Genomic DNA, 21673 nt, shown 5'->3' with positions numbered 1-21673 from the left:
CAGGTGCATCATCTGGCCTAATAAAAGATATTAGGTCTCCCAGCATGCCTTACCTCATTCATGTGGTTCGGCCTCTTCTGCTACAATAAATAACAAGAATAGGATATTTCCGTGAGAAAATGACATTTCAGCAGTGTTAGAACCCCTTTCATCTAAACATCTCTCAAGAAAAATATCTGGTTTTGTCAAACTCTGTTTTTCAGCAGGCACTAACTTTCATATTCTAAATAACAATTCAGTTTAGGAGAAATTATCAGTGTTCCAAAATATATACATAAGCATTGGAAAAACCCGGCGATAACAACTTTTATTTGGCAGCAACAAAAACTGGTTGGAAGAGGGTCAGAAAGAAGAATAAAGACAGACCCAGCAGAGGCATCACATAAAGCCTAAGGTCCTATAACAGGCAGGGCTGAGAAAAATGGTGTTAGAAGAGTCAACTGGCAATTTTTTGCATCTCCAGATGAATTTGGAGTCCCACATCTATGAGCCCAATCCAGTCAACAGGTGTGATCAGAGAATTTGTGACTGATCATTAAAAAAGCCCCAAACTTAGGACACTTCCCAGTTTCTGTTGGGTTGCTGTCCACACTTTAAAAGATCTGTGTTTATTTTTCCTGGCTTTCCTGGGATCCCAGTCAGGGCAGAGATCTCTGCTGAGATCTCGTTGCTCTTCCTGACCCTTTTTTATTCTCAATCTCAGACATCAAAGCCTTGCACACTCTTCCCACCAGAGATCCAGGCAAGTGTCTTGTTAAATTTTAACACTGCTAGACCCAAATTCCAAAAAGTCATCAGGGACAAAATCAACTCTCCTTCTGTCACCTCCTCCTACTCATCCCATACAGCATCAAATAATTTTAATATTACCCTCAGGTAGGCAGCAAGTTATTCATTATCTGTGAAAGCCTAAGGAAATTGAAGATTATTGGGTTTATTCCTCTAAAATAGGAGTGTACACTTTGCTGAAGAGCCACAGGACAATATTGACAACAAGAGGAAACATTTGGAAAAGGAAATGGGTCTGGAGAGAGTTGTTGGCTTTGGGAAAGCATCTCCATTCTGCCACTAACAGCAGAGTTTTCTCTCATGTGAAGAAGGGCAGAAAATGAAAACCATGCCCATGTTCCAGGCATTTCAGAGTAAAACTGTATTTTCTGTGTTTCTGTGTTTGCTGTGGTTCCCCAGGATGGAGGGATGGGGGAGGGACAGGCAGGGCACATGAGGAGGGGCTGTCCCCTCTGTGTCACAGAGCTCACCTGGGCATGGCTGAGGAGCCACCAAGGGTCAGGACTGAGCTCACAGGACAGGTGACATCCAGTGGGGTTTGCTCCAGGCCATCTGCCCAGGGAGGCTCCACAGGAGCAGCCTCACCCCAAACCCTGATCCCTGAGGGGGATTGCAGCCCAGTGAGTCTTGGAGGGACACACAGCAGGGCAGGAACAGCCCAGGAGGTTCCTGAAATCACTGATGGGACCTCCCTTTGATGCCTTTTTGGGGCTACCTAAAAACAGAGGCCAGGCAGAATTAAGGAAATAAAAAGAGTTCTCTTTATTGAAGGGCCTGCAGGTACATGTTGGGCTATGTCCAAAAATGGACCAGGGGTCAGGGGTTTTTATACTTTTATAAGTTTGGTCCATTTGCACACTGGGGGTTCATCTGCCAATTCCAGCTCCAGGTAATGAAGTCATTGACCCCAAGTTTGCTCCCCCCAAGTCCCTTTTGTTTCCATCTCTGGGCCCTGAGGCAGTGAGGTGTCCTTGATTGCCAGGCCTGGAGAGGAATTGTTGTGTCTGCCCAAAATGGGAAAGCTGCAGCTGACACTGGCTGTGGGGTTTGGAGTTACACACTAAAGAACTACAGGATTGCAAATACATGGAAAATAGAAAAGCTAAAATCTCCTTCTCCAAAGGAGAAGAGGGGCTGGGCTGGACTTGCTCACCAAAGGGGGAAGTGCAGCTTGAGGGCAGCCCTGCCTGCCATGCAAAGGGATTCCCAAAAACAGCATTAAAGTACTTTAAAGCACTTTTCCTCTCTCTGTGAGCATCCCTCACCCTGTGTCTGACACACTGAGCAGCCCCACCTGCTTTTCCTTGCAGAGTTCAGTGGTTTCAGCTCCCAAATTTGTTCCTGATTGGTTCAGTTGCCAGTGAGTTTGGAGATGGCTTTGCCACTAAAATTGCCTCGGTGGCTTTGTAGCAGCTGTCTGTTCAGTGGTACCATGGGATTCCTGGTTAATGTTTAACCATAGGGTTCCTAATGGGATTTCTAATATCTCATTACTTCGGGCTTAGAACTGCATTTCCAGCCCCAGTAATGTACAGACAAGCAATCCTCTTATCCCAAAGCTTATATTACAGGCCTCCAGACTGCACCTATTTCCTCAGGAACAACAGGAAGAGAAACTATTCACTCCAATTTTCTTTCTTTTAAATATCAGGACCAATGAGGATGAACATCCAGTTGGATCAGGTGGGGTTTTGACTTGTTCTGTGTTATCCCACCTGCAGCTGTTCAGTCTGAATCCCACAAGTCTCAGATTCACCCTTAGAACCCTCAGTGCCTGTCAGGAGCCTCAACACCTTTCTGCACGTACAGAACCCACATTCTGATCCCTTGAGACTGGAGGGAAACAAATCATTTAACAAAATAATTTAACAAAATCATTTAACAAAATCATTAGCTCCAAAAGAGCTTAGGGAATGTGTCCTTTTGAAAGCCAAATATGCCCAAGCTGCCTTGCTGGAAACAAAGCCCAAATATTCCCCTTTTACAAAGGGATCCAGCCCACATTATCGAGGAGAGGTTTATGAGTTAGATTAAAAATGGTAGTTTGCCATGAATTTGAAATGACAGACCATTAAATGCTTGATTGCACACTCAAAGAGAAGGATGAAGCACTGCTAACTTTCTTATCTGTGAGATCTAGTGAAAAGCTTCCAAGACACAAAGCTACGTAATCTGCTTTAAATAATTCCATTAATTTGAATAGCAGATGCCTATCTAGCCTTTTAAGATAGCTCTGAAAAATTCCAATTTTGACTTCAGCATTTTGCATTTGTTGCAGTGGAAAGTGATTTCACATTTCTCCCCAAACCTAAGCCAGGGTGTCTTCACTAATTCTGCAAGAAGTATTAAAAATTATATTTCTTGAGCCTGTTTTTTGTTATCTAATTTCACTGCTCTGCATTTTCCCAGGAGATGCTGACTGGGGAATGAACAAGAATCATCACTCCCAAAACTCAGAGCAATCAAACATCATCCTCCCAAATATCTGAGTGTTTCCCTGCTCCTGGGCACTTCTTCTGAGCTCCAGGAATGCTGTCAGGGTGCCAGGGCAGCTTCCAGAGCATCTGTGCAGATGTGAGGCACAACGCACCACGAGCAGCACGTGGCCATTTGTTCTGGTTTGAAAGCAAAACCAGTGGGAGACTCCAAGTGAGAAATACAATTTGTTAGGAAAAGAAAACCAAAATACATGCTGTAGCCCCACAGAGAAAAGCAAGGCACAATTCTTCCCAAGAATATTTCTGGGTTTCACATTCTCTGAACCTCAGAGAAAGGAAAAACAATTCTTATCATTTGCTGTGCCTGTGTTGTACCAAAGTAGAATGCAATATGGAGATTGTTTACCCAAAGTGATGGTGTTTTGTTTCCTTGGCCTATCAGGGCCAGGTGTGTGTGTTGGGCCTGTTGGCTGAGAGTCATGAGATTCTGAGCAGTGGTGTGCCATTGAGTGGTTGGCAGGTTCAGTTTAGACGGAATATATTAGTATACATAATTATTATCATTATATTAATATATTTAGTATAGAATAATATAGTATAATAAGGTAATTAATTAGCCTTCTGATAAGATGGAGTCAGATGCATCATTTTCTCTCCCCTTGTCAGGGGTGCCCTGCGAATTCTGTATGCATGCAATAGTACAAAAAGAAAAACCACTGACAGAGTCAGAGCACAACCTGACACCCTGTGGGTCAGGGTGTTGGTAGCAGTCCAGTTGGAATTGTGGCTGCAGCCCTCCTGCAGTGTCAGGGGTGGTTCTGTTGGAGCAGGGGTCCTGTAGAAGGGTGTAGTCTTCCTCTGAAGATCCAGTGGAAAAGACAGTCATTCCTCTGGGAATCCAATGGAAAGACTGCCTGCTCTGTCCCAAACCTCAGATTATATCCAGGTGGGGATGCTCAGCTCCTCTCCCCAGGGTGGAGCATCTCACAGTGGGCTGAAATCGTTCTATGAGCCATGTGGTGGATCCATTAAACAGAAATGGCTCCCAGAGGGAGTTCTGTCCCAAACCCCAGATTATATCCTGGTGGGAATGCTCAGCTCCTCCCCCCGGGGTGGAGCATCTCACAGTGGGCTGAAATCATTCTGTGATATCCATTAAACATAAGTGGTTCCTGCAGGGAGTTATATCTGAGTCATGCCAAGGCATTGATGGCCCCACTAACAGGAGAGAAGGAAAAACAATGCCCCTCCTGGTTCCAGCTGCTCTTGAGGATGGGAACAGAATACATCTTAATATTGTAACCTCGGACATCTTTCCATCATCAGAACATCTCCATCGGAAAGCTGATGATTGCTGCTGTCTCCAGGGCCTGGCAGGACCCCAGAATTGCTCTTTATTGTTAAGTCTTGTGATTCTGCCTCTCCTTGTCCACGTGGATTTTCTTATTACAGTGAGGCTGAATTTAAATATTCCTGTGGTTTTGCTCACAGCCCTCAGATTAGCATTTCTTGGGTTTTTTTCCTTGTACTGTTCTTGCAGTCTGCTCTTCCAGCCATTTACTCCACATAAAACATCCCTTACCTTATTTGTATCATGCCCCCAAGTACTGAGACATCTCGAGAGGAATTCACAAACTCCTGACATCCAGTAAAAAAAAAAAAGGCAAAAAAACCCTCTCAACCTTAACAATATTTTTTTTTAAACTACCACGTTCTCACATTTGTTTTTCCATCACACATGCACGTGTGAGTGCATTTGTGTGTGCAGCTGCTGAGGTCACCAAAGGAGAAACTGAAATATTTTTAACAGCTGAATATCTCCAGTTCCAAATTCCTTGACTAAAGGAAACCAGTCCATAGGATGGCAGAAGGGGTGAAGCAGAGCACCAGCACTGCAGGTGACACTGGTTTAGTGGTGTTGTTTCTTAGCACACTCAGAGCTCTTGGATGGACCCAACCTCAGGACAATTTTCCTTAAGGGAAGAGCATTCAGCAGCTTTTGCTGCTAAAACTGGGTTATTTCTTTAATCAAATAAAAGTTAAATTAATGAAACTTGGACTTTCATCTTAATCTGGGGTTAGCCCAGGACACTTCCTACAAAATAATTACGGATGGAAATAAATTTTAAAAGTGCTTTGATTTTTGCTGTCTCAGATCCTGTTGGACACTGGAAGTAGTGTAGCACCCAAAAACAGCCTAAACCATGAGCAGGAATGTGGACTGGCTACCAAAGATTGCTAAAACCTTGGTATTTGCCAAGGTTTCCAGGGCAGCTGCACCTCTCACCCTCCTCAGATTCACCTCCAGAGCTCACAGTTCATGATACAAACACCATCAAAATCGAAGAGCTCCTCACCGGCACCTCTCACAAATAAGATGATGATTTGCTGCTGCTTCTTGTTTAAGAAGCTGCCACCACCTCTGTCCTGGCTGAGATTTTCCACAGAAGATGCTGCCAGGTAGGGAAGGGTTTCCTTCTCCACAAACCCTGGGTGTTCCCCTAATGACACCATGGTGGGGCTAAGCCCAGGAGGAAAATCAGGGCTGGTTAACTTTGGTAAAAGCAGCAAACTCAGCCCAGGACTGGGAGTTTGGGGTCTGAGCTTTCCCAGCAGTGGCACTGCAGCCACTCACACCTGGAGTGACATTCCCTGGCCGATGCTGCCACCTCTGAGGCCAGGGGACACTGAAGTGAGCTGGGAAAAATCCTTGTCCAGGGCAGCACTGCCACAGAATCCCCCTGATCCTGCTTCCCACAAAAAGCAGGCTCCCGGGCAGCCTCAGGAAAAGGGGAAGCTGGGTAATTGATTTCATTTTCGGGGAGGACGAATAATATTTATTGTGTTCTGGGATGAGATTTCTGGACAGCTGGTGTTAGACATCATCCATCACACACTGAAGAGCATTTTTAGGAGGTGGGAATAAACTGCTGCAGACATTAACCAAGAAGAGCAGGTGCTTGACAACATTTAACCTTCTCAGAAAGCTCACGCATTTGCCAGCCCATTTTTTATGGCTGCTGAAGGCAGAGACAAGCAGGAGAATGGAGGAAAGTCAGCAGAGAATGAAAATATCATCAAAAGAAGGTTTGAAAGGAGCCAAAATCATTCCGAGCTCCAAACATCACCGGACAGCAGGAGTTATAGTTGATATATAAATATAATTTGTGTTCACTTTGAATCTTTTTTATGAAGCAAGAAGGCATTTGCAGAAACAGCTGCGCTGCCTCCATTCCCTTCCCTCATCCTCCCAAGGAAATCATAAATCTTTTGAAGTTACAGCTTTGGGTTTCCAAGAGTTTTGTGTGTTCCTGCCCACTGGTAAGGGTACAAATAATCTGTAAGACAGACCATGTTTATGTCTCTGAGGGATAGCATCAATCCCAAACTCTTTGACTTTCAAACCCAGAATCACATTGTTCATTTTTATCTCAGTTATCAGTCTTCAAACAATCCAGTCTCACGGGGATTTTATGCCAGCTCATAAAAAGTTGAAAACAGTTTGGAATCTCAAACATATTTTTGTGTTCGAGTTCTGTGTCCTTTCTCTTTGCATGAATAGCTAATTAATGTTATCAGCTTTGGTTTTTTCAACTTATCTCTTACCTACAAGACTTTTATTTTAAGTGTTCTTATCAGAGCAAGGCAGAAATCATCTTTACATTGGCAATCTCTGTAGAAAACATTTCTATTTTCCTGCTAAAAACAAATTTTAATAAGGTGTGCTCTAATTTCCTCCAATAATTCGTAACAACCACTTTGCATCTGAACTTTTGGGAGGTCCTTATTCAAAAAGACATAAAACAAAGACTGCAAAACTTTTTGGCTCTTTCTAAAATGACATGGGATCCCTTTTCAAAAGAACTTGGCAATTCTGGGTGCTCAGTTTGAGAGACTCTCCAGGTTTCCAGAGCACTGCTGCTCAGCATTTCCCAGAGAGAAATCCTTTTCCCATTTACTGAGCACGGGCACCTGAAATCACAAATTTCAGCAATCTTGGCTTTTCCACCTCACCAATAAATTCAGTTTGCATTACAGCTACTGCTCCACTGATTCTTCTCTGCCAAGAATTGGAATAAATGCCCATTAGGGATTGAAATTGGTTTATAGAATGGGGTAAGGAAAGTTTTAGGGGGAACTCCATCAAGTGGGATTTAAGCAAGTGGAGAGGCTGCTGAGTAAATGGAGCATCCCCAGCGTGTCCCATGCCATGGAATTGCCAGGAGCTGGAGAAATCAGCTGCCAGGGCATTCCCTGGGTTGCTTGGGACCAGCCAGAGGGGCAGGGCATGGCTGAGACTGCTGGAAATCAGACTCTGGAAACTGCCTGGAATTTCCACCCCACAGCTCTGAAATCCCAAACCATGCACACCATCCCTGCTGGATCCCACAGGGCCAGGAACAACCTGCAGGGTGCAGGCCATGAATCTTTGGGATTGTATAAACCCAATTTGGTGATTTTTAAATGACTTCAAAATTGTCCATAACAGCAGAGGAGGGGTCACAGCTGTGAGCAGGAACTGCTGTGTGTGAAGGGAGAAAGATTAAACAGGCCTGGCAAGAGCTGGCTGCTTTTGTGGTGTTTGTGGTGAAATTCGTGGCATTTTTTCATGGCTTCTCTGGTCTTTAAGACATTTTTTCCCCCACACACTCAGCTGCTGGGATATCCCCATCAAATCTGTATTTTAAGTGTTTGAACTCCAACTGTGGCTGTGGTGGGCTGTGGGAATTGGAAAAACAGAAACTTCCACTGACACTGAAGGGTTTGAGCTGCAGCCTTGGGAGAAGCTTGGGTCGATGTAAAGATACAATACACAGATATTAAGCAGAAAAAAATCATATGTTTCTGTAGTTGTAAGAAAGAATATGCCTTAAGTAAGTGAGAAGCTGTGAGAGATGGTGAAGGGTTTGTAGTGTAGGGCTGGGGCTGTGTGGAGTGAGCTGAGAGTTCAGAATTACAACAGAAGCATTTGTGTGCATGTGAGACAGAAGCCATTGGACAAAAGTATCCCCAGTGCAGCAGAAGTGAGTAAAGGTGATGAGTTAGAAAAGCAAAATAAACCCTGTGGCAGCTGTCATTGGGTTAGAAAGTTCTGTATTGCCTTGGAACAAAGAACTTGCATCTGCCCTTGAGCTATGGCTGAATGCTTGTTCCTCTAAAACCTCCCAGCCCCTGAGACTGATGTTTGTATGAGCAATAAATCCTTCCTAGTTTGAAAATAGTCCCACCCCTTCATTACTGGCAGCAAAAATAGTGGGTAGCAAGACAGCAAGATGGTGGGTGAGGCTAAGGGACTTGTTGTATATTGTATTTTTACATCAATCCAAGCTTCTCCCAAGGCTGCAGATCAAACCCTTTAGTGCCTGTGGAAGTTTCTGTTTTTCCAATTCTCACAGCCCACCACAGCCAGAGTTGGAGTTCAAACACTTAAAATACAGATTTGATGGGGATATCCCAGCAGCTGAGTGTGTGGGGAAAGAAATGTGTTCAGGACCAGAGAAGCCATGAAAAAATGCCACGAATTTCACCACAAACACCACAAAAGCAGCCAGCTCTTGCCAGGCCTGTTTCATCTTTCTCCCTTCACACACAGCAGTGACCTGCTCACAGCTGTGACCACTCCACTGCTGTTATGGACAATTTTGAAGTAATTTAAAAATCACCAAACTGTGTTCCTACAACCCTAAAAATTCATGGACTCCATTTTGCAGGTTGCTGCTGGTCCTGTGGGGATCCAGCAGGGACAACAAAGGGCAGAGGAATTACTCAAAACCTTCTGGGTGACTTTGGGAGTGTTTGAAGAGTGTTAAAGCAGGTTTACAGGTTTACAACCTTTAGCAGGGCTTGCACCTTGTTGTGCACGGCCAGTTTGTGGCTGCCACGTTGTTCATGCCCCATGAAGTCTGCCCAGGCACAGACACAGAGATTTCTGTCTGCAAATTCCAGTCAGGAGTGCTGCTGCCCTGGGACACCTCCTGGTGCCACTTTGGGACAATTCCTCACACATCTGTGCCACACTTGCTCCTTCCACACCTCAGTCTTCCCCTGTTAGGACGGGGCAGTGATGAGATGGTGCTGGGGAATAAAAAATTTCCTTTTCCAAACTGCTGCTGCTTCTTTTCCATCACTGCCACAGGGCTGGAGTGTGTGGAGAGCAGGAAATTACAGGGTAAGGATTGGAGAGACTTTTAAAAATTGATTTTTAATTTTTTTACCATCCATAGAAAAGCAGTGCTGGCTGTCAGTGTGCTTTTAGCATTAACTCCTGCTGGGATATGTATTCCTGAGTGTGTGCACATGGGGTGTTTGTTTGGGGGTTTTGCAACACATGAAATTATTTTTTAATAACTTTCTACAGACAGCAAAATATGTGACACTGTGCTAATGGGACCATACAATCACTACCATCAGTAGAACACAACTCAACAGAGAAATACAGAATAGTTGTTTATTCTCCCTGTGAAAATCAATTCTTTTGGAGTTGCTTAATTGCTTTTCCTCTCTCCCTCCTGTTCTTCCAGCTAAAATTGATTTTAGAACTGCTTTTTCAAGGGGGTTCCCCTTTATCAGACACCCATGGCCAGTAGAAAAAAGATCATTAGAATGGTCATAAAATGTCTACAGATATCCCATTTTTGGGGTTGGAGTTAGGTCCCAAAATAAAGTGCAACTGCAAACCCATTGTGGAGGGCTTCAATGTCTTTGCAAGGATACAGCTTGGAAAACTTCAGAGGAGGACAAAAACCACTGTGCCACATTTTTGCAAAACGAGAGCGTCTCACCCTCTCCCCAGGAAATTAATCAGAGTGCAATCAAAATACATTTCCAGCTGCTGGAGTTCACTTCCTCCCTTGTCGATGTTGCTCACATAAACCTCAAACTCAAAGTGGTGGTGGCTGAGCAGCCAGTCTCAGGAGCTGCATGAAGTGGCAGTGCCTGCTTTTATCCCTGCTCTGTGTGCTCCTGCTTGCTGGGACTGCCTCACACAGAAATCACACGTGTGGGAGGGGAAAAAACACAGCACAAATCCCCCTTGTAGCTGATATTTACTGCAAATCAAGCAGCAGCTTCCTGAGTGTCAGTGGCAATGATGTCTGTCAGGCAGCTCTTCTGTGCCATTTATCAGTGGAGATGCTTTCTTGTAACTGCATTGGGGGTCAGGTGTTGCCATGCCTCACCCCCTAAGCACCCCCAAGCTTTTCCATTCCCCACTGCCCCATGGAACAGACACCTGTGCACTTCTTTGTACCTGTCCTAGACAGCCCAGCCTGTCTGATGGCAGCAATACAGGGGGGAAAGGGAACTATGGGGAGAACAGAGAACATCTAAACCACAATAACATAACTACACATCACTAAAGCTTTTCTTAATATTCACACATTAGTTATCTTTGAATTGCGAGAGCCAACCATCTCATTATCCATCCATAACACTTATTTAGTCCTTCTGTTATATTTTTGTTAAGGTTTAATAAACCTCTTTACATTTTCAAAGTGAGCAGCTGTCTCTCACATAAGGGAAAGCAGGCCTGGGAGCTGCCCTCACAGTCATCTGATGAACCAACCCCATGGCTGCCTCATCTTCAAGATGGATGCTCAGGATTTTATGCCCCTGGGGTTGCATCAGCCAGCCCTGGCCCCTCCCAAAGTCTGTCAGGCAGCTCTTCTGTGCCATTTATCAGTGGAGACTGCTTTGTAACTGCATTGGGGGCCAGGTGTTGCCATGCCTCACCCCCTAAGCACCCCCAAGCTTTTCCATTCCCCACTGCCCCATGTAAGGGACACATGTGTACACCTCCTTCTACCTGTCCCAGACAGCCCAGGCTGTCTGATGGCAGCAATACAGGGGGGAGGAAAGGGAACTATGGGGAGAACAGAGGACATCTAAACCACAGTAACATAACTACACATCACTAAAGCTTTTCTTAATATTCACACAATAATTATTTTTTAATTGCAAGTGACGATCATCTCATTATCCATCTATAACACCCAGCACCAGGATCTGTTTGGCTTTTTCTGAAGCACAGCCCCTCCCAGGGCACTGCTGCCAGCATTTCAGTGGCCACATGCTCCCAGGGAACTGGTCCCTGTTGCTTTCTGGTGTTTATTGCCTTGGGGGAAAAGCCAAATTAATGCAGACACAAAGCCCAGGGCACAGAGGGGATTTTAAGGGACTCGCTGCCTGTGAAAAATGACAATCACTTGTTTTTGAAATTTTAAAAGTTTAATAGTAATGAAATGGTTATAAAAATAATAATATAATTAGAGTAATAATAATTTCAACTATTTGGATTAGGACAATATGAGACAATAGAGACAAAGAGTTATGGATATCCAGGTACCTCTTTCTGGGCAGCATAAGCCAGAAAAAGGACCCACGTTAACAGAGGATTAACCCTTAAAAACAATAACCTGTTGCATATTCATACATCTCATACATGATGCATAAATTCCATTCAAACACAGGATTATCTCTGGTCAGGGTCAGCTTCTTCCTCTTAATCCTAACGGTGTCTTCATGGCTGAGAAGGCAGGAAGAAGTTCGTTTCTTCTGATAATGGAGCAATAAATTCTCTTTCTCTGAACGATTTAGATGTCCTGTGGCTGCTATCTCAGTGGGAGTACCTCATTCCTCTCTTTAAAAAAAGTATCCTATATAGCATGGTTTCTATTTTAACATTATGTTATAACCTAAAACTATATTTAACACACTACTTAAGAAAATTAATACAGCTTAACTTTCTAACATAACACATATAATGTTCATTTTAATATTTGCAAAAAGCCAATCATAAAACATGCATTTTTCACACTGCCAAACTTTAAAGCACAGCACCAGAAGAACAGGGGGCTGCTGGCAATCCAGAGCCTGCAGGTGACTTTAAAAGTTGTGTGTACATTCTACTGGAGGGAAAACCCACCCTAGAGAAGGAGTAATAAAAAGAAACATCAAAATACTGGAAATATTGCACTACTGAGCTAGAACTAATGAATTTGCCTGACTATCCTGAGCAGACATTGCAAACACAGTCACAGTGCCACCAGAAAACACAAAATGCTGACAGGCTCCTAAAATGGCAATAAGTCTCTTAAATGGCTCTGCATACAAAATCATTGTCAATATTTTAATATTTGTGTTTTCAAACTGACATTAAGGCTGACACGTGGGTGAGGGTATCCAGTTACCAGAAGGTGATGGCAGAACTTCCACTGGGGAAGGGTTTGTCCTGGTAATTCCAACATAAAGCCTGAATTAAATCTCTGATGGTTTTTAATCTCTTTCCAAACAGATATGCTGGAGTGTTTGGTTGATAACTGAGGGTATTTTTAGCACTTTTAGCATTCCTCTGGGTGTCTAGCATTGCTTTGAGTGTTACTCAGCTCTGCACATCAACAAGTTCACACAGCACAGCTCTTGTGGGTTCTGGGGAAAAAGAGCTTGGCAGAGGTTTGAGGACTCCCTTTTCCAAGGGCTGGTAAAGATTTGTGATGTGAGTGATTATTTTAACTTGGGAGCTCATGAGGAGACAGGGGGGGATGACATTACCTCAATTCTTTGTAGAGAAGGATGCAAGTTTTGTTTGGCTGAAGAACACAGACCTCACTGAGAGTTCATTTATTGTCCTGGTTTCGGTTATCGGGCACTTTCCAGAGATCTCCTCTGACTTGGTGGCAGAAATGTTCCTTCTCATTTGTCTTATTGACACAGCTCCCCCAAAGAGTGCCTCAGTCCCTTAGATTTAACCCCTAGAAATATTCTTGTCTCAGAAAATCAGTCCCTATGCTCAGCTATGTACTTGGAGATACTGCTTTTCTTCCAGCACACTGCTTTGAAATAGAAACTCTTACATTTAAAGTTTATAAATCCTTTGCATCACCTGCCTTACTGTATCTATAAAAAAACCAAAAATGCATTGATGCTTTGAGAGAATAACTCAATTTCCTTTCCTTTCCTTTTCTTTTTCCCTTCCCTTCCCTTCCCTTCCTTCCCTTCCCTTCCCTTCCCTTCCCTTCCTTCCTTCCTTCCTTTTCCCTTTTTCTTTTCTTTTCTTTTCTTTTCTTTTCTTTTCTTTTCTTTTCTTTTCTTTTCTTTTCTTTTCTTTTCTTTTCTTTTCTTTTTTTTTCTTTTCTTTTCTTTTCTTTCTTTCTTTTCTTTTCTTTTCTTTTCTTTTCTTTTCTTCTCTTTTCTTCTCTTTTCTTCTCTTTTCTTTTCTTTTCTTTTTCTTTTCTTTTCTTCTCTTTTCTTTTCTTCTCTTTTCTTCTCTTTTCTTTTCTTTTCTTTTCTTTTCCTTTTCTTTTCTTTTCTTTTCTTTTCTTTTCTTTTCTTTTCTTTTCTTTTCTTTTCTTTTCTTTTCTTTTCTTTTCTTTTCTTTTCTTTTCTTCTCTTCTCTTTTCTTCTCTTCTCTTTTCTTCTCTTCTCTTTTCTTCTCTTCTCTTTTCTTCTTCTTCTCTTTTCTTCTCTTTTCTTTTCTTCTCTTTTCTTTTCTTTTCTTTTCTTTTCTTTTCTTTTCTTTTCTTTTCTTTTCTTTTCTTTTCTTTTCTTTTTCTTTTCTTTTCTTTTCTTCTCTTTTCTTCTCTTCTCTTTTCTTCTCTTCTCTTTTCTTCTCTTCTCTTTCTTCTCTTCTCTTTTCTTCTCTTCTCTTTTCTTTTCTTCTCTTTTCTTCTCTTCTCTTTTCTTCTCTTCTCTTCTCTTTTCTTTTCTTTTCTTTTCTTTTCTTTTCTTTTCTTTTCTTTTCTTTTCTTTTCTTTTCTTTTCTTTTCTTTTCTTTTCTTCTCTTCTTCTCTTCTCTTCTCTTCTCTTCTCTTCTCTTCTCTTCTCTCTTCTCTTCTCTTCTCTTCTCTTCTCCTCTCTCTCTCTTCTCTTCTCCTCTCCTCCCTCCCCTCCCCTCCTCTCCCTCCTCTCCCTCCTCCCCTCCCTCCTCTCCCTCCCCTCCTCCCCTCCCTTCTCTCCTCCCCCTCCCTTCCCCTCCCCTTCCCTTCCCCTCCCTTCCCTTCCCTTCCCTTCCTTCCCCTTCCCTTCCTTCCCTTCCCTTCCTTCCTTCCCCTTCCTTCCTTCCTTCCTTCCCTTCCTTCCTTCCCTTCCCTTCCTTCCCTTCCCTTCCTTCCTTCCCTTCCCTTCCCTTCCCTTCTCTTCTCTTCTTCTCTTCTCTTCCTTCTTCTCTTCTCTTCTCTTCTCTTCTCTTCTCTTCTCTTCTCTTCTCTTCTCTTCTCTTCTCTTCTCTTCTCTTTTTTCTTTCATTCTGTGGTGATATCCAGCCCCCTGAGGTGTGAAATCCGGGGGCAGATTTGTCAGTCATGCCTTGAACAAACAGCACCTTCCTCCCCAAGGTGCACCACAAACTTGGATCTAGAGAAGTGTTACTGGAGCGAGGGGAGCTTTGCTTTCATTCCCTCCTTGACAGAGGGAATAAAATGTTGCTTCTTGCATCCTTGAACCTGTTCAAGAGCAGGTAGAGGGTGGATCTGGTGCTTTTGCAGTCATCTTTCCAGGATTTTAATGCTTTTTTAGTGCTTTACTTCCCCTCTGCATGAGCAAGAAAGCAAAACTCATTCACACCAGGGAAACAAACCTCATTCACTCCAATAAAATATCTATATCTATATAATCTATATCTATATCTATATCTATATATCTATATCTGCTTATTTATATTTATATAATTTATACTCATATTAATTTTTTATTTTAAATTTTATTTATATACAAAATTTCAGTTCCTCCTCAGCAAATCACAGTGCCTGAACACAGCTTGCTATCAGTTGCACAGCCAGGAGGAAATGCTGATGAGATTCAATTAAGTGGTACAAAAGAACTCTCTCCATTGCCTCGGTGCATTCCTGAGCCCATTTCCCAGGGATGAGATCCAATAAACCCTCAGAGGGCAATAATCAATGAATTGAGTACAAAGCCCTTTGGGTTCCTCCAGTTTTCAGGGTCTCAAACAGTTGTTTTCGGAAAGATTTTGGGGGAAATAATAAAGAAGGGCCTGCACAAGCCCAAATCCTGGCACAAGCACCCTGCAATCAAGAAATTGTATATTTCAAATGATGTTCAAAAACAATATTTTGTCTCTGAGGTGCCGCCGATCCCTTTGTGCTGTTCGCTGATAACCTAAGAAGGAATTTAAAGGTACAAAATAATCAACCCTATGTGGAACTGTTCTCTTTTCCCATGACTTTGAGGAGAGTGTTCTCTCTGTGCTGTGTCCATGAAGATTTTCTCTTTTCCTGCCGTGAACAAATTTTACTGGTGTTTTTTTTTAAGATTTTCTGCCCAGAATTTGTGTGGCACTGGGGCCATGGGACGTGTGGCTGTGGCCACCTCTGTGTGACACCTTCCTAGACAGCAAGGTCCCTTGGCTTCCAAAAAGTGTTCTAGCAGGAGGGAAATAAACCCAAAAACAAACACAGCTTGTCCCAAATTAATCTGACATGGTTTGCAGGATGAAAATAATGTTAACTGCATTTGGAAAATAATCTTCTGGATACATAAACAAACTGCAGAAGCAGCCTGAATGCAAGGGGCTGCTTTGAAGCAGAGCGTGTTGGAGGAGGAAATTTTGAAAACTTTTTTGGCCAACAGGAAAGGCTGGCCCTGGCAGCAGCTTTCCCAGGCATTGTCCCTGCTGAAGCTGGCTTTTGCCACTTCCTCAGCCACACAAGGCCTCTTTAGTCCCTTCTCTGCCTTGGCTCAGCGCTGTGATGAGAGGTTCAAGTCTTTTGTCCCTGCTATACTTAGTGCCTCTCCTTGTGTGCAAGTTTTACATCCCTTCCAGATGTTGTCCAAGTCCAATCACTGCTCTGTGCAGCCAAGACAGATGTAAGCTATTTTTTAAAACACAATCCAAGCCAACCTTCTTTCTTTGAGATGTAAAAATACAACAAAGCCTTATGAATGCCTTTTAATGCTTTAGAAATGCAGAAATAAGTGCTGTAATAACCATTAGATTATTTCTCATCATCTGTCAAGGCCAAATCACAGCTCCAACAGAGTCACCGTGGCTGGGCTCCAACTCAGTCATCACCAGGGACCTGCTCCAAAAACCATTGTCAAAGTCAACAAGAAACTTTCTCCCACTGAGTTTGGGGTGGTTTGGATCAGGCTTCAAACTGCCCAAGCTTGCAGAAGCTGCCTTTGGTCCTCCCAAAGCCAGAATAAACACAGAGGGTGCTGCTGGTGGAGATGGTAACTGCAGAGATCTCCACAGCACTGCCTGGGGAGTTTGGGCAACCAGGTCTAGAAACAGCTCAGTTCTTTCCTAAATTTTCAGCTCTTTCTTTCTTGTCTTTCAGTTATCTCCTCTGTCTGTGTCCCTTTTTGCATCCCCATCTCAACAGCTCCAGTTCTTGCTGTATCCCAGCCCTAACAGGTCAGGTGATGGCAAAAACCTTCACACGAGGGATAAGGAGCAGCAATTCAAGTGTAACAGCTGAAATAAATACTGAAATAATACTGAGATACTGAAATAATGCTGAGATACTGAAATATTGAAATACTGAAATAATACTGAAATACTGAAATACCAAAATACTGAAATATTAGAATACTAGAAATAATAGTGAAATACTAGAAATAATAGTAAAATATTGAAATACTGAAATAATACTGAAATACTGAAATAATACTGAGATACTGAAATACTGAAATACTGAAATATTGAAATACTGAAATAATACTGAAATATTGAAATACCGAAATAATACTGAAATATTGAAATACCACAATACTGAAATAATAGTGAAATACTGAAATACTGAAATACTGAAATACTGAATAATACTGAAATATTGAAATACTGAAATACTGAAATAATACTGAAATAATGAAATACTGAAATAATACTGAAATTATACTGAAATACTGAAATAATACTGAAATTATACTGAAATTATACTATAATACTGAAATACTGAAATAATATTGAAATACTGAAATATTGAAATACTGAAATACGAAATACTGAAATGCTGAAATAAATACTGAAATTATTACTGAAATATTGAAATAGTAATGAAATACTGAAATACTGAAATAATACTGAAATAGTGAAATAATACTGAAATACTTCCACATCAGAGCCAACTGTCCCAAAGCAGCAGAAAGATTTCATTGCTGCCTGACCTCGTGAGCAGGGAGCTGTGGATAGTGACACACATTCCTGCTGGCTTTAATCAACAGATAATGATGAGCAAATTACAATCATAATAGCATATTTCATCCCAAAGGCTCTTGATAAGAAGTTGGCCAAATGCTGTGCTTAATTACAAGTTCAAATGGGGGTGGGTGTTCTTCAACCTCTGCAATGGAGCCCCTTCCATGAGAGAACTCTGCACCTGAAGGAGGATTGGAGCTGAAGGAGGATTGGGAAGATTGGCCCTGTTCTCCTGACCACACCTCTCTGTGCATGGAGAAGGCCACGGGATGAAAACTCTCTGGAAAACTCAATGGGAATATTTGGCAATTATTTCTCAGCTGGAAACTGAGTGAGTGGAATGCTGTACAGACAGGGCCTTGTGTGGAAATGCTGCCCAGGACTTTGGGACTCACTGGATCCCCTTCCAGCTCAGCCACAGGGTCACACGTGCAGGGTGATGTCCCTACCCAAATCCTGGCTGGCCATGACCCCACTGACCTCAAACCCGAGGACTTGCAACCCACAATGACCACCAGCCTTGACAATTTAGCAAATTATCAGCAGCAAAGTCTAATAGTTACTGCTTGAATCTTATGTGCCTTATTCAGGGCATGAGCTTTATCCGCTCTGAGTAAATTCCTGTCTGACCTCCAGACATCAAAAGCAGCAAAAAGCAAAACCAAGAACCAACCCACACTGACCGCAAGGCTGTGCTTTCCTTTTGGCACAAAAAGCAGCCACCTTTTGGGATGAAAGATGGCACTCTGGAATTGTTTAAGCAGTTGACAAATGGAATGATCAAAGCACCAGCCTGTTTGTGTGTCACCTAGAGCAGCATCACAAGCACAGCACTGGAGCTGGGGGGTTCAGCAGCATGGAAACACAAACAATAATCCTCACACCTGCCAGAACCAGGGCTGAGCTGCTTTGTGCTTGGCAGTGCCACTGCTTCAGCTCTTCCTGCAGGCCTGCAGGGAGCAGCTTCCAGTTTACACCCATTTTTCAACTGAAATATGTGTAAAGTTTCAGCCCTCAAACCCTCAATATTCCCTTGCAGTGCCTGGGTAACTTTTCCTGCCAAGACTGCCCAGGTGACACTGAATTCCTGCTCCTGTGGGCAGCCCTGTCCCAGGTGGGATCTGAGGTGTTCTCACTGAGCCGACAGCAGGATGCTCCAAACTTCTCCCTCTCTCCTCAGCACCTGCAGCCAGCCCAAAATGTCCCTGAGGGGAGCCAGCACCCAGGCACACCCCACAGAGCCTGGCCTGCCTCCATCCAACATTTTCCCTGAGGTTTGTGCTTCTGAGTCACCAGCTTGCCCACACAGCAGGAGAAGCCTGGCACATTTATAAATAATCTGGGGGAAACTCGGGGAAAACCAGAGCTTCCCTCCCTCCCAGGAGCTGCTTGCAACAGGAGCTCCCTTTAGATATTTTTGAGGAACTCTGCAGCACACAAAGGAATTTAAATCAGGATGCTCAGGGGACAGACAGGGTTCTACCTGTAGGTACCAAGAGCAGCACAAGCCTGTGCTCACGGGGTCAGGCAGCAATGAAATCTTTCTGCTGCTTTGGGACAGTTGTCTCTGATGTGGAAGTATTTCAGTATTATTTTAGTATTATTTCAGTATTATTTCAGTATTTCAATATTTCAGTATTTCAGTATTATTTCAGAATTTCAGTATTATTTCAGTATTATTTCAGTATTATTTCAGTATTTCAGTATTATTTCAGTATCTCAATATTTCAGTATTTTAGTATTTCAGTATTATTTCAGTATTATTTCAGTATTATTTCAGTATCTCAGTATTTCAGTATTTCAGTAGTATTTCAGTAGTATTTCAGTAGTATTTCAGTAGTATTGAGTATTTCAGTAGTATTTCAGTATTTCAGTATTTATTTCAGTAGTATTTCAGTATCTCAATATTTCAGTATTATTTCAGTATTTCAGTATTATTTCAGTATTATTTCAGTATTGTTTCAGTATTATTTCAGTATTATTTCAGTAGTATTTCAGTAGTATTTCAGTATTTCAGTAGTATTTCAGTAGTATTTCGAGTATTTCAGTATTATTTCAACATCTCAGTATTTCAGTATTATTTCAGTATTTCAATATTTCAGTATTTATTTCAGTAAAACCCATGCCTTGTTCTCGTGGCTGTTTGTTTAAAGGGATCTTGGACACTTCTCTGGGCTTTCTAAGCCCCCAAATCCCTGAGTGAGGATGGAAGAGCTGCAGATCTTTCTCAAGTCACTGAACTGCAGCGTGACATCCAACTTCAACCAGATCTTCCCACTGGGCCGTGGCACAGCTCTCCTCACAGGTGAGGCTTAGAGAGAGATCATGGCACTGCCTCCAAACCACAGCACAGATTTTCCTTTCCACGTTCCCCCGGGTACAACTTGGGGCTGTGTCCTCTTGTCCTGACCCTTGTTACTTGGGAACAAAGACTGACTTCCATCTCCCTTTAATTCAGGAAGTTGTAGAGGGAGGTAAGATCTCCCCTGACCCTCCTTTTCTCCAGGCTAAACCACCCCAGCTCCCTCAGCTCCTTCTCCTGAGACTGTTCTCTGATATCAGAACAACAGGATTAGTTTAGATTTTTAAATATCTCATGGATCAGACCAAACTGAATTCAGGTGGGCTTCAAATCTACTCAAATGCAGGTCCAGGACAATTTGGGACCCACTGCATTAGGGTTTTGGGGGTTTTGGTCTGCACCTTGGTGGCTGTTACTGTCATTTATTCCCTCACAGAATTGATTCTCTTCATGTCCATTTATTCTGCCAAACTGGAGCTCTCCAGTAGAAATACATCTAGGCTCAAGCATCAGAAATGTGAGAAGTGGTCCCAGCCATGGCTGTCAGTGCCAGGTCAGGTGGTCTTGACCTTTTCCAGTGGTTCTGACTTTTTCCAGTGGTTCTGACTTTTTCCAGTGGTTCTGACCTATCCACAGCAAACCATCCCAGAGGCAGAGGACAGCCAGCCCCACTGCAGTGCCACCAGAGCTGCTGGCATGTCCAAGCCCAGAGAAAGGCATCTCTGAGAGAAAGGGAAAAGGAGGAGTCAAATTGTGCTGCTCTCAGAGCAGCTCTGAACAACTGAATGCATCCTGTATTTTTTAAAAAGCTGAGTCAATCAGCACCCATGCTTAACCAAAATGCAAGGACAATGGCACCATGATGAAGACAAGGACTAATCAAGTGCTAATCAGGAGCAAAATCTATAACCCTGAAGTAATGATAGGAGTTACTCATTGCTGCTGCAAAAATCAGCTCAAATATCATTAGCTATTACCTTTCCAAGCCACATGGGCAAAGAAAATTCCTGATTATTATGGTGGATTACAGGGCAATCCAATTATTATTCTCAGCATAAATATTCTTTGTAATTAATGGGCAACAGAGTTAAACTCTGCTGACAGGCTTTCTCCATTAAAACTTCCAAGCAGGTCACTGAAGATTTTGAGTAATCTGGCAACCTCTGCACAATTAGCTGGGTTTGGAAACGCTAATTAGCCCTTTTTAAGTCCTGATCTTTATGTCCTAATAAACATCAGTGTTTATGTTCCTTTTGCTGTGTTATTATCACTGTTAAACATTGGTTCACATCTCATCCTTAAATTCACACTGAGCAATGTGGACATTGAGAAAATAAGCATCTGGGATGGGTTCATGATCCATTGGTGGGGAAGATAAAAGTAAAAAACCCCTTCAGGCCTGTTTGGGATGGAAAGGACCTCTGGAGACCCTCTGGACTCAACATGTGTTTGACAGTGCAGTGCATGTGCCTGGTTTTGTTACCAACTTGGTGCATTTTAACACAAAAAATTGTGAGTGTCACCTGACTTTCCAAGCTGTGTTCTGATGCAGTGAGGCACAGGACAGAACAAGATTGATTCCAGATTGCTTGAATCCTGCTGCAAGAGGAACCATCAGGGAATGCTCTCCAGCAGGTGTTCCCTGGGGTCTGTCCCTGCCTGTGACATTCCTGCTCGGTTCCCTGTCTCCTCTCCCTGCCCTTCCCCTTCCCCGGGTGCCTGGGCTGGGGCTGCCCTTGGGGCGACCCCACTCGGCCCTGTCTGATCTCACTGAGGGAGCAGCAATGATTTATTACAAATATGGATGTTGATCTAGTACTGATATCCAACTGTGACCGACAAAAACTCTCTGACAGTTTAGAGTTAGAAAGTGAATGTTTATTGTGGGATAGCTCCCAAATACACACCCCAATTTACAGGTGATCACAGAGCCCTTTTATCTATAGAAGTATTAATTTACAGGTGATTACAGAGCCCTTTTATCTATAC

This window comes from Camarhynchus parvulus, chromosome 12 (genome assembly GCF_901933205.1).
Source record: "Camarhynchus parvulus chromosome 12, STF_HiC, whole genome shotgun sequence".
In the NCBI taxonomy this organism is placed as follows: Eukaryota; Metazoa; Chordata; class Aves; order Passeriformes; family Thraupidae; genus Camarhynchus; species Camarhynchus parvulus.
The sequence above is the reverse complement of the archived record's forward strand: the minus strand, read 5'-3'. Positions refer to the sequence as shown.